At 41.6% G+C, this 12044-nt stretch overlaps 1 protein-coding gene across 2 annotated transcripts in view; it reads right to left on the bottom strand.

The window, feature by feature from the left end:
* The window catches only part of LOC123516017 (protein inscuteable homolog), a 185211-nt gene that overhangs the window by 94182 nt on the left and 78985 nt on the right, over nucleotides 1-12044 (bottom strand). The gene's annotated exons all lie outside the window — the stretch shown is intronic.

Here is a 12044-nt window from a genome sequence, read left to right as displayed (position 1 = left end):
GGAGATGGTTCGATGAATGAAGTAGAGAATGGACGGAGGAATGAGATGAAAGAGGAGAGGGAGAGATCAAATGAACTAAGGGCTGAAGGAAGAGACCGAGAACAACAACAACAATAAACAACAAGCAACAGCAACTGCAACAACAGTAGAGAAAGCTACACCACTGCTATCAAAGTCCAATAATGTAGAATTTGGAGAAAAAAAAGACCGAAGATTAGTACAGAAAGAAAAAAAAAACATGAAACTGTCAACTAAATTAAAGAAAAAATAAGAAAAAGAACCCCCCTCGAAAAGACACACAGAAAACGGGAGCAAGTCACCAAACCTGTGGCGGCGAGTAAACGTGACATAGCCGGAGAAACAGTGCTCTCTCATGTTACTTAGTGTGTACCTGCTGGCCAGGCTTATGACCTTAGCCGCTTAGCCCCCTCAGACGCCTTTGTGTCCCTGATCCCCGAGACACTGTACCTAGAATACCTGTCCTTGCCCCTCTACGTGCTTTGAGAGCGGTCCCAATGGACTAGTGGTGAGGGACGGGTGGGTTCCTAGCCTTTGTGTTTTATATAGAGACTGTTACTTCGTTTTTTATCGTTATTGTGGTTCGTAAGAGAGAGAGAGAGAGAGAGAGAGAGAGAGAGAGAGTAATGTGTCTGAAGAATGAAAAAGAATTATACTTATTGAATAAAATGCCAAAAATTCTATAATGTCTGAAAGAAAAATGTATGGCCGTAGAGTTGCTTAGTACATGTCAGAGAATCAAATGTTAAAAGGAAAAACGTGTCATGAAAAGCATGAAAATCTAGTTCCAGTTTTCTTATATTTATCTTCGAAAACCTCTCTCTCTCTCTCTCTCTCTCTCTCTCTCTCTCTCTCTCTCTCTCTCTCTCTAAATACCTAAACTGTCTAACTGTCTTCCTTCCTTTCTTCTTTCTTACTTCCTACAGTAGTATGAGGGAAATTGCGCTGTGAGAGAGAGAGAGAGAGAGAGAGAGAGAGAGAGAGAGAGTGAGTGAGTGTGTGTGCGTACCACGGTACTATTTCACTTACAAACACCAGCGTAATTGGCCGGAAAACCCTCCTGTTCTCCTTATCAGCCAATCATAATGAGTCTTTTGAGCTGACGAGACAGTGATTGGCGGGACTCTCAGGGACCAGAGCGGGAGGAGAGCGGGAGTGAGGGTCGGGGGTGAGATGAAGAGAGGCAGCCCGGTATAAAACTCAGAAGAACGCCAGCATTAAACAAAAAATACAGCGTAGAGGGAAGCCATTATGTGGGAGGAATGCATAAAAATAGTCCTGATATTAATGATGATGACAGTGATGGTGGTACACTGGCCGGGGTGGTGAGGAGGGGATGAGGAGGAGGAGGAGAGATGACGGGATGATGGGAAGGGATTGGAGGGGAGATGATAGGATATGTGGAATAGTGGAGGAAATGGTGATGAGATGATGAGGGAAAGTGATGAGGGGAAGGGGGTATGAGATGATGGGAGCTGAGGAGTAGTACATGGGAGGAGATGAGGAGGTGATGTGGAAAGGGCAGTAAAGGAGACGGTGTTGGAGGATGAAGGTTTTGACGGACACGAAAAATGGAGAAAGAAAATCTGCTGAGTAAATAAATTAATAAATAAGTAAATAAAAATAAAGTTTAAATTTGAAGTGAAAACAATGCATAGATAAAGAAAAAAAATATAGAATTCAATATAAATCAATCATTTTACTGAATACCTGAGATAAAAAAGAAAAAAACAGTAGCAAAATTAATGACCCCTTTCCTCTCCTCTTCCCTACCTTCACCTTCCCTTCCTTTCTCTTCCCTTCCATTCTCTTGCCTTCCTTCATTCTTGCCCTCCTTAGATATCACTTCCTTCGTTACTTCCTCTCCTCATCTATTTTCCTTTTGTCTTTTTCTGTTCCATTAACCAACATCTCATTACTTTCATTATCCACCTTATTGTGCCGTTCTTTGTTAGAGAGAGAGAGAGAGAGAGAGAGAGAGAGAGAGAGTGTGTGTGTGTGTGTGTGTGTGTGTGTGTGTGTTTCACTGTTTGATCTGCTGCAGTCTCTGACGAAACAGCCAGACGTTACCCTACGGAACGAGCTCAGAGCTCATTATTTCCGATCTTCGGATAGGCCTGAGACCAGGCACACACCACACATCGGTACAACAAGGTCACAACTCCTCGATTTACATCCCGTACCTACTCACTGCTAGGTGAACAGGGGCTACACGTGAAAGGAGACACACCCAAATATCTCCACTCGGCCGGGGAATCGAACTCCAATCCTTTGGCTTGTGAAGCCAGCGCTCTAACCACTGAGCTACCGGGCGTGTGTGTGTGTGTGTGTGTGTGTGTGTGTGTGTGTGTGTGTGTGTGTGTGTGTGTGTGTGTGTGTGTGTGTGTGTGTGTGTGTGTGTGTGTGTGTGTGCGTTCTGCTCAGTTCTCTTACAGGTAAATAAATAAAGTAATATTAACTTTTTAAACCACCAACAATCTCTCTCTCTCTCTCTCTCTCTCTCTCTCTCTCTTGTGTGTGTGTTTCACTGTTTGATCTGCTGCAGTCTCTGACGAGATAGCCAGACGTTACCCTACGGAACGAGCTCAGAGCTCATTATTTCCGATCTTCGGATAGGTCTGAGACCAGGCACACACCACACACCGAGACAACAAGGTCACAACTCCTCGATTTACATCCCGTACCTACTCACTGCTAGGTGAACAGGGGCTACACGTGAAAGGAGACACACCCAAATATCTCCACCCGGCCGGGGAATCGAACCCCGGTCATCTGGCTTGTGAAGCCAGCGCTCTAACCACTGAGCTACCGGGCCGTGTGTGTGTGTGTGTGTGTGTGTGTGTGTGTGTGTGTGTGTGTGTGTGTGTGTGTGTGTGTGTGTGTGGCATTAAGAGGCTGGGTGGGTATGGCTCCTTCTCGTTATATATTCAAACAAGGGCAGGGAGAGGCAGGGGGCGGCGGGTTTAAGTGGTAGTCTTGACCAGGTAGACGAGACGGTAATTAGAGCTCCTCCCTTTGCTCATTAAAGCCCTAATTGAAAAGCTCACGTGTCGTCACCCTTGCCAGGGAGTCAGCGCGACCAGTGAGAGGTGAGAGGTGACAGACAGACAGCGACAGACAGGTGGACGGGACGTAAAAAGACGGATAGGAAGACACACAGACAGATACAGAGTAGAATGGAGATATGTTTAAGGACTTTGTTTAACTTTTCTTTTTTTTCTGAGGTTGATGAGAGAGAGAGAGAGAGAGAGAGAGAGAGAGAGAGAGAGAGAGAGAGAGAGAGAGAGAGAGAGAGAGAGAGTAATAATGAATAAGAGAAAGAAATGAAAAATAAAAGAAAAATATAATAAACAAATAAACAAGAAAGAAATAGAAAAGAAAGAAAGAAAATATAAACAAGAGAAAGAGTAATAAAACGATGATAAAATGGAAAAAAATAACTTGGAAAAGACGGCGGACAAATAAATGAAAAAAAAAGAAACATTCCAGTGTGTGTGTGTGTGTGTGTGTGTGTGTGTGTGTGTGTGTGTGTGTGTGTGTGTGTGTGTGTGTGTGTTTAATTGTCAGCACACCACGCAAGCCGGCTCACAGTAAAAGGATGAAAATCCAAGCAAAGCAATGCAAGCAACAATAAGGATGCAAGCTCAGCAAACAGAAATATAAAAGAGGCAAGTTAAGTGGAAATGTGAAAAATTTACGAAGACAAGATTACACGACAAGTACTAATAAGGAACAATGAAGCATATTAACATTTCCCTCTTAACTAAAAAAAAATAAATGAATAAGAAGAACAAACAATGGAAACACACATAAAGAATGAAAAGCCGTGACATAAAGAGGAAAACCAAAACTACAAGAATACAAAGTTAGAAATTAGTAAGCAAAAGAGAAGGGACTTGTACGGAGTTATGAGGACGCAGGAGGTGAAGGTGAGACAAAGGCGTGGTGAGTTATGGAAGGAGGAAGGCGAGGGTAGAAAGAAGAGCCTTGAAAGATGGAAGTGTAAAGCAGAGACAGAGAAGAGAAAGAAGGGAAAGTGAGGTATAGAACTGATGACAGAGATACAAAGAGGAAGATAAAATTAGGAAGAGTAGCGTTAGAAAGAAAAAATATAATACTAAAGAAAAGCGTGAAAAAGTAGAAAATGTTTATATTAAGAGGATTAGAAAGGAAACAAATTAAGAAAAAATTGGGAACGTTACAATTCTTAGGAGGAGCGTGGAATAAGGAGTATTAGTAATGGTAGGGAGAAGAAAACATGTAAAGGGAGGAGCATTTGGAGCACTAGAAGTATTAGGTAAGCCTTGGAAGGGGAAGCGTGTTAGGTAAGGTTCAGGTAGGGCGCATGAATGAAGGGTGGACCAGGTGAGGCTAAGTGGACGCGTCAGGTTGGCTATAAGTCTACTCAGGTGAGGTGCTCGCCTCCAGTACACCTGAGACCACCCATTTGCCAACACCTGAACACTGACACCCCATGATTCAGCCTCCCTTGCTTACCCACTTCACTCACTTCAGAAAATTCACCTGTATAAAACCTGGAGTCACTTAGCCTCTTGAGTACCATGACGCATTTCCATATTCATTCTGCTAACCATTTTCTGATTTCAAAAAGCTTCAGAAACTTATGTGGGTGATTGAAATAGTGAAAACTGTGGCAATCAATCTTCTGACCTCCATAGACCCTTCCTAATGTCAATAAAATAGTCTAATCATATCCAAATATAAAGGATAAAATGTCTCTCAGTATTGAAGGGGTTAAAAGCATTCGTAAAGGATATCCACATCACTGACAAGTATAAATATCCACTTCCCAATGTCTTTTTCACTATCCACGCTATGTCACGCTTCAGTATATCCGTTTTTTTTATTGTTCACTTTTGTTCCCAATAATTTCTGCCTTGATATCCACATTTTTTTACTCACTATTCTAAATATCGAAACCGGAATATAGTGTAAGTGAAAAAATAAATGTGGTTGTTATCAATCACTCTAAAAAGTCAAGTAAAGAAATGTAGAAGAGAATATATAAAGTATCACAGAAAAAATATAAGATTTACCACAATAAAAGTCAAATGGTCTCCTACGAAGAGCATTTACTTCTTATAAATGTGAAAGAAAATTGCTCTTAATCGATCTTTGGGTGTTAACATTTTGGTCTAAGGATATATATACAAAAAATTCAAGCACTCACTCACACACACACACACACACACACACACACACACACACACACACACACACACACACACACACACACACACACACACACACACACACACACACACACACACACACACACACACACACACACACACACACACACACACACACACACACACACACACACACACACACACACACACACACACACACACACACACACACACACACAAACGCACACACGAGCGTATCTATATCTATCTCCACTCAAATTAATATACTAAACTTCCAACACCACGCCCACAACTCTAAAATCAACCACGCCCACACCTACATCCATAACCCACACACACACACACACACACACACACACACACACACACACACACACACACACACACACACACATTACATTCATACATTTGTCACCACCTACACTCTAGTTAGCTCCAAAGCCTTAGAGTCCACCTACGACCTCCACTTCTCTCAGCCTCCTGCCCTTCCCTGTGTCATGCCTGGCCTATAATCTTTGAATCACTGGCAAGCTTAATTAGGGACCAAGGCAAAATCTTCCTCGCCGCGGCCATCATTAGTATCATCACTCCTTGCTAGTTGAGTAATACTGGATAGGCTGCCCTGTGTGTGTGTGTGTGTGTGTGTGTGTGTGTGTGTGTGTGTGTGTAAGGCCAAATCGGTGCCGGCGAATAGAGAAATACACAGACGTAAAATATTAATAAGTCTGATGCTAATTGTACTTTATGGCCGCAGTAAAAGAAGACATTTAAAGTAAAATCATTTGTAGGAGTAAAAAGTGTTTGTCGTAAAGTTTCAGCAGAGGCAAGGAAGAATAGAGAAATTTCAACGCAGCCAAGATACCAATCCTCGCACGCGGCTTTTCTGATCCCTTCAGCCACCCTTCCCTCCCGTCCCCTCTCAATCCTCGCCAAACGCTGCTGAGGGAAATGTGTAATTATTTAAGCGATATATAATGAAAATTGGGGGAGAAAAATACACTTTTAAGAAAATTTACCATTATCAGGAGTACCAAAATTCACTAATATTGGAGTTTTGCCGCCAAAAATTTTCCTAGAGGTGTCTTAGTCATAGTAATAATGATAATAATAGATATATTCTTAACAATTTTCGTTATTATTATCATCATCATCATTATTATCATCATCATCATCACCATCCTCATTATCATTCTTTTTGTTACCATCACTGCCATCACCACCACCGCTATCACTATCAGCATCATTATCATCACTATCATCATTTTATCATCACATCTACCACCACTATCACTATCACTACCACCACCATTATCATTATCATCATCATCACCATCTTATCATCACATCTACCACCACCATCACTATCACTATCAGCATCATTACGGGACAGCCCAACAAGGCGACTCACCATCCCAGAATCACTAATTATAGGGCATAGCTGTCTCATTAATTATCTAGAACAAATAGTTACAAGCCAGAGAGAGAGAGAGAGAGAGAGAGAGAGAGAGAGAGAGAGATTGGTTGCCTTACTTCTGGATCGACAATAATTATGATTTTCAAATATAAATAAATGCATACATACATACATACATACATACATACATACAAAAGAGTAGAATATAAAGTAGACTCATAATGCATGTAAAAGAAAATTAAAAAGAATCGATTGGCAATGGATAAGACGAAAATATTTGCAGAAAACCACAATAATGAAATATATATAAGAAGAAAATAAAAAAAATCAAGCTAATCTAAAATAAAATAATTTAAAGCACAATAGAAGAAGAAATGAGAAGACAAGAAAGACAACAACATGGAATAGCAGAAATGAAGAATAGGACAAGAAAACAGAAAAGAGAAGGACGCTGTAAAAAAAAAAAAAAAGAAAGAAATGAGGGAAAAAATTGAGCACGAGAAAGAAGAAAGCTGAGAAACGTGAGTAACAGTAATTCAACCGAGAGGAAGATAAGACACTAGCAAAAAACACATGGTAAACAATCTCTCTCTCTCTCTCTCTCTCTCTCTCTCTCTCTCTCTCTCTCTCTCTCTCTCTCTCTCTCTCTCTCTCTCTCTCTCTCTCTCTCTCTCTCTCTCTCTCAAGATTCTTACACAGTTCTTCTCCTTCTACTTCTCTTTTTTTTCATTCCTTCCTTCTTCTCTTCCTCTTTCTTCTAAATAAAATTATAGATCAAGTCTCCTGGTATCTCCTCCTCCTTTTCCTCCTCCTCCTCCTCCTTTTCTTTCTCTAACTTCTCACTATCTCCTTCTTAGTCAGCAGAAAATAACGAGGGAGGAACTAAAGACTAAAGAATCAGAAGGGATGACGAAACACACACACACACACACACACACACACACACACACACACACACACACACACACACACACAGCCACAGATACAAGGAAGCCATCGCCCTGTCCCCACAATGGCTCTCCTTCGTGATAAATCGTCCCATTCTGAGTCTCGTAATGGGCCCCAAACGTAGCCAGCGGAGGAGGGGAGTGAAAAATATTGCATCGAGGATCTTGTTATGCCTCACTACCCTTGCAATTTATCTCACACATCGAAAAGCGGGATTTGAGGAGGGTGAGAAGACGGTGAAGACGAATATGAGTGAGAATGGGAAAAAAATGTAAGGAGAGAGGGATATTAACCCAATCAATACTGGGACACATATTTATCTTGAGATTTTTGCACGATTTGACCATTTGATTGAAATTAGAAAGGGTCTATGGAGGTCAGAAGGTTAATGGCTATAGTTTTCACTGTTTTAATCCCTACATGAGTCTCTGAAGCTGTATAAAATCACCAGATAGTAAGCAGAATGAATATAGAAACGCATCAAGGTACTGAAGGGGTTAAACGTTTAAAGGAGGGTGACACGCAAGAGGTAAAGGATAAAGAGAAGGAAAGGCGGAGAAAGGAAAGAAAAATGAGTAATAGGAATGGGCTAGGAGAGGGAAGGAAAGAGATAATTGAGGCTAAGGAAAAAGAGGGATGGATACAAAGACAGAGAACGGGAAAAGTGAAAGCAAGAATAGTGAATAAAGGAAAAAGAAGGAAGAGATGAGACGAAGCAAAGAGAGAGAAAAGAAAAGGAAGAGAGTATAAACAAAGACTAAGAATGAGGAATGGGGAAAGAAAAGAGAAAAGAGGATCGACAGAATCATAGAAAATAGAAGAGAAAATAGGACGGAGAGAAAAATAAGATAAAAAGAGACAAGGAAAACAGAAAAAGAAAGAAAGGAAGGAAGAGAATTGAAAGAAGCAAAACAACGGAAGTGAGAAATGACGAAGGCGTGATGGATGGCTGCATAACAGGAGGCGTGTGAGGAACGAATAAAATGATACGAGGAGCTATTTGTGTGATGAAGGGTAAGAGATTTGTAGAGTTAATCGGTCTGACAGATGAGAGGGACTGGCAGTGGAGAAAAATGAGAATATACCAGAGAGAGAGAGAGAGAGAGAGAGAGAGAGAGAGAGAGAGAGAGAGAGAGAGAGAGAGAGAGAGAGAGAGAGAGAGAGAGAGAGAGAGAAAGAGAGAGAGAGAGAGAGAGAGAGAGAGAGAGAGAGAGAGAGAGAGAGAGAGAGAGAGAGAGAGAGAGAGAGAGAGAGAGAGAGAGAGAGAGAGAGAGAGAAAATAGAATACATACAGGCAAAGAAATACAAATCCACCCACCCATACATCCGTCCATACATACTTACATACATACACCTGAAAGAAAAATATTCACACAAACACAAAGGAAAATTAAGGAGTGGAGAAGTGGAAAAAAATAAAATAAAGTAGAACAGTTCACAAAGAAAGGAAGAGAATTCACTCCACCTTGAATTGGTCCCTTTTGTTATGAGGTGGCCTGCAATAAACGGACCGTAAACTGGACAAAAGGTTAATAACGCCTCTGCTTTATTTCATTATTTCTACCTGTGGAGCTGCCGTACCCTCTCCCCACCCTCATCCTCTCTCTCTCTCTCTCTCTCTCTCTCTCTCTCTCTCTCTCTCTCTCTGTCCTCGTCCCTCATCTGTCCTTAGTGGTCCTTGAAGATTTTCTGTTTCTTTCTCTTTTCCTTGCCTATTCTTATGATGGTTTAAGTTCTTCCTAATTCATTTTTCTATTTTTGATCTATATATCTTATTTTATTTTTTCTTCATTTTTTACCTACATTTATTTGTGTATCTGTTTTTATTTTTTCTGCCTTAATGGAATAGCTTTTATTTTTTCTCAATAGTTTTCTGATTTATTTTTTCTCTTTGACTTTACCTTACTATTTCTTGCTTTCTTTACTAAACACTCTTCTACATCTTTCAACTTTCTTTTTGCTTCCCATTTTCCTTCTCCACCTGTTCGTTTCTTCTCCGTACATCACATACCGTAGCTACTCCTCTGTCCTTCACTTCACTCTTTTACCTTCTCCTTCCGTGTACTCCTTCCTCTATTTACGCGGCCTTGTTTAAGTGGTTATTTGTACACTAACGAAGCCATGCTAATCGTCTCAGTACTCTTCTCCGCTAAGTAGTTAAGGTTAAAACGAGGATACACTCAAGGTTACGCCCTCCTCCTTGCCTCGCCCCAGCCACACCCCGCACGCTGACCACACTGAAACAACGCCACACAGCACGCACCTTTTACTCGGCCACGCTCTTAATAGCCACTTAACAGCCATCATATTTCTTCGACTCCTTGAAACAAAAACTATGACTGCTTGAAAATAAAAACTCTTGACACTAAGGAAGAAAAGAAACCATAATTCGTCGACATAAAAATTGAGTCTTTGAAATGAAAAAAAAAGAAAGAAAAAATACAGGATAGAAAACGAAAGAGAAGAAAAGAATTGGGTACGAAGGTTTTTTTTTTAGTTGTGAAATGAATATGTGACTGAGAAACAATGTCCGACTCTTCGAAAAAAAAAAAATACGACCCTCGAGATCAATTTTTTTTAGCGTTCGAAACAAAAAATATTTCCTGGAATTAAAGGAAGGAAAAGAAAGTGAAAAGAAAAGTATACGAGGATCAATTAATCAATCAGTAAATCAACCAGTCAAATTCTCTCTCTCTCTCTCTCTCTCTCTCTCTCTCTCTCTCTCTCTCTCTCTCTCTCTCTCTCTCTCTCTCTCTCTCTCTCTCTCTTTCTCAGTCATCCTTACTTATAAACACTTGTACCATTCCCATTCCTCCCGCGGGCTTCTTGTTCTCTTCGTGTGTGGCTCTAAATTATTCCGCGGCCGAACTAATGAGCTAAAAAAACGTGTACTTGATTCCTCCTCCTCCAACGGTCAGAGTGAAACATTTTTGTCACTTCATTAAATTCCTCGTTTACAAAGTCTTCAGTCACTTCTAGGGTTCCATAAAAATGTCTTGGTTCGTCTCGACAAGCTGGAGAATAGAAAAAATAAATAAATAAATGGGCTTTTTTTATACCCAAATATTTCTTAGGGCTGTTTGCAGGAGTCATAAACCAGTTTCACAGTGGCTATGGGACTAGAGGAGAATGGATAGGGGCACTTGGGTGCTTGGGTGGGACAGAGAGGAAGGGAGAGGGAGGGAGAAACGGGAGAGAGACTGGGGGGAAGAGGAGTCTGGTGATAAGGCCACGATGGGTTAACGTACAGGGCCAAGGAGAGGAAAGAAATGGGTGCTGTTGGGTTCTCAGGATGGAGTGAACGGCTGTGTGTGTAATGTAGACTTGAAGAGATAAGAATGCAGGGGCGGTGCTGGTGATAAGGCGTGAAGTGTGTTAAAGATGGGCTAACGTACACTGCCGAAGAGAGGAAGGAGAGTCAATGTTAGAATTTATGGATTTAGTAAACGACTGTTGTATGAAAGAAAAAATGTCAGATATACTACACTAACTAGACAGGAAAAGCGTGGAATGAAGAAAAATGCAACAGTGGTATGTGTACGTTATATAAAATAATGAAATTAAACATCAGATAATAAAAAAACAAAAAATAAGATGAAAGAATATAAAATAAAAAAAAACGACAAAAGAATCCAGTTTTAGTATCAATACTTGCTTATGAATGGCTGAAATGGGCTGAGTTCAACATAAGCACTGGGTAAGGAGAGGCTACCTTGTGTTGAGCAACTGGCTAAGGAATGCTTGTTGTGGTGGCATATGGGACGGCCGGGTGGGAAGATGATTAGGGAAGAAGGGGGAGGAAATGAAGTGTGAAGATAACCCGTACTACATGTGTGCATGCATGTGTGTGTGTGTGTGTGTGTGTGTGTGTGTGTGTGTGTGTGTGTGTGTGTGTTCAAGGCGCGTATATGAACGATGAAGCAGGTTTTTATCATCCTTGTTAAAAAACGATATTAGCATAAAATCATATTCAACATCTCTGGATCCTAACACACACACACACACACACACACACACACACACACACACACACACACACACACACACACACACACATACACACACAACGTGGTCGCCGCCGTGTGCGTGCAGCCAGAGGTCCCCAAAACAGGTTCTCTCGGCAGGTTCCTGAGCTCGCTGACCGCTTGCTGGATTTACATTTTGTGCCGCCGAGGAGGTCAGCGCCTCCGCGCGGGCGGGTCGATGGCGTGGTCCGGGCGTGGCGGCGCGGGCACGGAGGCACAGGGGCACAGGATGGTGGAAGGGCGCAGTGGGGCAAAGGGTTGTGCTTTTAATGGCCAGGAGGGTTATTTTTTATATATAAGGGTCGGGAGAGCAGCGAACAATGGCGGCCACAGGATGAGCGAAAAAGTCAAGAGACCACGAAGAGGTGCGTGCGTGCGTGCGTGTGTGTGTGTGTGTGTGTGTGTGTGTGTGTGTGTGTGTGTGTGTGTGTGTGTGTGTGTGTGTATGTTTTTATGTGTGCATGT

Source organism: Portunus trituberculatus, chromosome 40, assembly GCF_017591435.1.
Source record: "Portunus trituberculatus isolate SZX2019 chromosome 40, ASM1759143v1, whole genome shotgun sequence".
Classification (NCBI taxonomy): Eukaryota; Metazoa; Arthropoda; class Malacostraca; order Decapoda; family Portunidae; genus Portunus; species Portunus trituberculatus.
Note: the sequence above shows the minus strand (reverse complement) of the source record. Positions and strands in the feature narration are given on the sequence as shown.